This window comes from Macrobrachium nipponense, chromosome 25, assembly GCF_015104395.2.
Source record: "Macrobrachium nipponense isolate FS-2020 chromosome 25, ASM1510439v2, whole genome shotgun sequence".
In the NCBI taxonomy this organism is placed as follows: Eukaryota; Metazoa; Arthropoda; class Malacostraca; order Decapoda; family Palaemonidae; genus Macrobrachium; species Macrobrachium nipponense.
In genome coordinates, this window is record NC_087214.1 from 36,335,006 (window position 1) to 36,339,013 (window position 4,008).

Consider the following 4,008-nt stretch of genomic DNA (forward strand, 5'->3'; position numbering starts at 1 on the left):
GGTGGATGGGGACGTGGAAAATACGCGTCCTGGAGATCTAGTGAAGCCATCCAATCCCCCGGTCTTAAGGCTCCCATCACTGACTGAGGTGTCTCCATCTTGAACCTCTGCTTGATGACAAAGAGGTTCAGGTTGCTGACATCGAGTACCCGTCGCCATTCCCCCGACTGCTTTGGCACCAGGAACAGTCTGTTGTAAAATCCGGGGAATTCAGGTCGAGACCTGTTTCTACGGCGTGTTTCACGATCATCTGATCTAACGATCGTAAAGCACTTGTTGCTTTTCTCCCCGATAAGAAGGAGACATGACCCTGGGTGTCGTAGACAGCGGGGGTGGTTTTCAGGAACGGGATCCGGTAACCCTTCGTTTAAGATGTCCAAGGACCATTTGTCCGCACCTCTCATCTTCCCAGGCTTGCGCAAAAGCTGAAGCCTGGCTTCAACCGGTGACTGAAGGACTTCTGTTTCACTTCTTGTTCTTGGCAAGCGCAGTGGCTCTGCCTCTGGAAGTGCCTCTTCCTCGAGGGGCTGGTCGAGGAAGAACTACCTCGAAAGGGCGGGTTCGATTTCTTGAGAATCGAAACTCCCGAGGGAGGAACGAAGGAACCGCAGGTCTCCTTGAAGATTGTGCGAGGAGATCTTGCGTGGCCTTCTCCTGTAGGCTGGTAGCAATGTCTTTTACCATAGCCTGGGGAAGAGATGATCCGAAAAAGGAGCGAAGAGCAAATCTGCTTTTTGTGACGAGAGGAGAGACAGATTTAGCTGTAAAATTGCAAAACAGGGATCTCTTCTTCAAGAGCCCTGTGCAAGTGAGCTGTAAGCTCCTCCGAACCATCTCTGACGGCCTTGTCCATCACGACATTAAGCTGGACAGCTACCCAGACTAATCGAGTCGGAACTCCTAGACTTGGCATCCAGAACTCCCAAACACCAATCTAGAAAGTTGAAGACTCTAACGTCCGAAAGAGGCCTTTAAGGTGGTGGTCCATTTCCGTAGTAGACCAGGAAACTTTCGAAGAGGACAGGTGAGACCTCCTCGAGGCATCCACAATGCTAGCGAAGTCTCCTTGAGCTGACGAGGGAAGTCTAATACCTACGTCTTCTCCCGTCTCATACCAAATGCCAGCCTTCCTTCCCACTAAGTCTCAAAGGTGGCAGGGCAAAAGAAGAATCTTTCCCTGAGACTTCCTTTTCTCCATCCAGTCATGGACCTTACGAAGAGCCCTGTTAGTTGAAAGGGACTTCTCATTCTGACAAATGCCGAGACCTTGTTGATCTTGGAAGAAGAAAGTTGTGAAGGAGGAGAGCGAGGAGCTTCCGGATGAACTTATCTCCAAACTCCGATTGAAGAAGCGGGTCAATACCTGGTAGTCGGAAGAGACTGCCGCCAAAGGTTTCTCATCATCCACTTCAAACCGAAGCGTCGCTAACCTCTGCTTCCGACACAGGTGAGTTGGAGGAAGTAAGGCTGAACTAAGACTATCTGGTCTAAGTTCCAAGAGGAGCGTTGCTGTGAAGTGGAAGGCAAAGCTGACTCCTTAATAGAAACTCTGGTCGTATCTCTAAAGCCCGAAGTAACTTGCAAAGTCTCATCAAAAACAGGTGGGAGACGACGAAAATCCACATCCTCGTCCACCCGAGCGTCCGCTGGCGCACACCTGGCGTCCGCTGGCGCACACCTGGCGTCCACTGGCGCACGCCTGGCTGCTACTAGCGCGGGATTGGCGTCCACTCGCGCGCTGCTGGCGTCCGCTGGCGCACGCTTGGCGTCCACTGGCGTGCGAATGACATTTACTGAAGCGCGCTTAACATCTCGCGTGGCGCGCGCTCTGCTCCGCTGGTGCACTCTTAGATGCCACTGGCGTTCGCTTGGCTTCCGACCGAGCGTCAGGATTCTGAACTTGCACCGAAGCGTTCCACGCAAGTATCGAGCTTTCGCACCGCAAGTTTACGAGTGGGTAATACCGCTTCATGCGCAGAGCGAGCAAATTCCTCTTCACGTCCTCCAGAGAGCCGCTGGGGAGTCGCACGAACTCTAGCAGGCGTAAGAAAGTGGAGAGATAGACGAGCGAGGAGAGGGAGAGGGAGACCTTCTAGATCTCTTCACGGGAGGAAGACGGTCATCCTTTCTCCTGGGACGTGGTTGCGTCCCTTTCTTAGAAAGAGCATCAGCAAGTTGTTGCTGCAAAGAGCGCAGGATCTTGTCAGTAGGTGAGGATTCCTTGTCAGGTGACGGGCTGATCCTGTGAGAAGACGAGGGGCGAGGGGACCGCCCTCTTCCTTCTCCCAGAAAACTGCCGTAGCACGCGCTCGAGAGCGACTGGGGCGCTCAACAAAGTCATCATCCGATGACTCCTTACGTTTCTTCTGTGGCGGGAAGGCTGCGACACACTCTCAGGCGAAGATCGCCGCTCGAGAGCAAAAACCTGGGACGTGAAGCGTTACGAGCACCAACGCTACCTTTTCAGCGGGCGTGAAAACAGAAATGAGAGCTCCACCCGTTGTGCGGGGGAGGAAGCCCTCTGAAGAAGAGAAAACACTCTTTCAGGGAGACGTGCACGCTCTTGGCAGTCCTGGGTAACGTCAACAGATACTGCGAAGGCACGTCAAGATCGGTGGGCGTTCCCCGAGGAACCCTCCTGCGGCTTTCGACATACCCTCTCCCTGAAACCTGGGAGTCCGGCAGCGGTCTAGGCCTAGAGGCGAAATGGGGCCGATTTGACGCACCCTCCACAAACGAAGGAGCACTGTCACTGCACTTTGCACCTTCACTTTTTGCCTTCTAAGGCGAGCACTTTAGATTCTAAATTACGAAATCGACTCTAAGATAAGTGTAAGGGTATTACCCTCCACAGACACTGTTCCAGGGCCCGAAGGCAACACTACAGGGGTTTAGGAGTAGTGATTAAAGGAGGGTTAGTAGGAGAAACATGAACTCCTGACGTTTACCTGAACGCTCCTGGGAGGAAGACCTCCTTAAAAAAAAAAAAAAACCTCCCTCCCGTTCAAGCTTACGCAGATAGGGACTCATACGCTCTCCATCCAGAATCAGAAAGACACTCACATTCTTGCAGCGAACTTTCATACATACAATCATGCTCTCTGCAACTCTTACACAAAAGTATGAGGGTCTACTGATGCTTTCGTAGCCTACCTCGACAATCACTTCTTGGTACAAAAACCTGGCGCTAGCCGAACTGAACCAGACATCTTATTTAAAGAGAAATCAAGCCAAAATCAATCAATCCACAATTAACGTGTGCCCTAGCCACCGATCCAAAGTCAAGATACCAAAAAATCAAAAAGGGGTACTTATAGTAGCCAAGTTTCCTAAATTCAAGACGGAGGTGCTGAAAACTGTGTTTACAACACCGGCGACAGAAAAATTATGAATAGAAAATGGGAATGGTTCCTGATACCCGCCTCCCAGCGGAGGAAATGGGTACTAACCCCCGACCTGACTCCCACTACGTGTGTCGTAAGTTTTTTAATTTCTGTCGGACTTCGGAAAAATACAGCTATATATCTTATCTGAACAAGTAAGTTTCATGAACAAAATAAACTTTTTATGCACTATGAAATACATCAAAACATTTCCTTTCAATGATATAGTTAGTATATTTGTATGTATGCCCAGTTTACTGCACAAAAAAAAGTAAGGAAAAAATGAAGAATTTATATTATTTACTATTTGGAGACCTGAATTCATAATTCTCTTTGTACAAACCCTACTTGCAGTTAGAGTTAAACCACCTCCCATTGCGCTAGACACCAAAATATTTCCACGACAACTTTCTCAAGTGTCTTCAACACATGAAGATTCATGGGTAATCAAATTGCTAAAGGATAAGCGTCTCACGCAAACCATGTCTTGCAGAAACTAGACGTTCAAACAGCGAAGCAAAACATTTACTGCATATTGGTGCTGCTGTTCAGACAAATCTAGTTACTCTCAGCAAGTAAACGGAAATGATATCTGACAACCTAAATTTAGATATACAGTGGTACC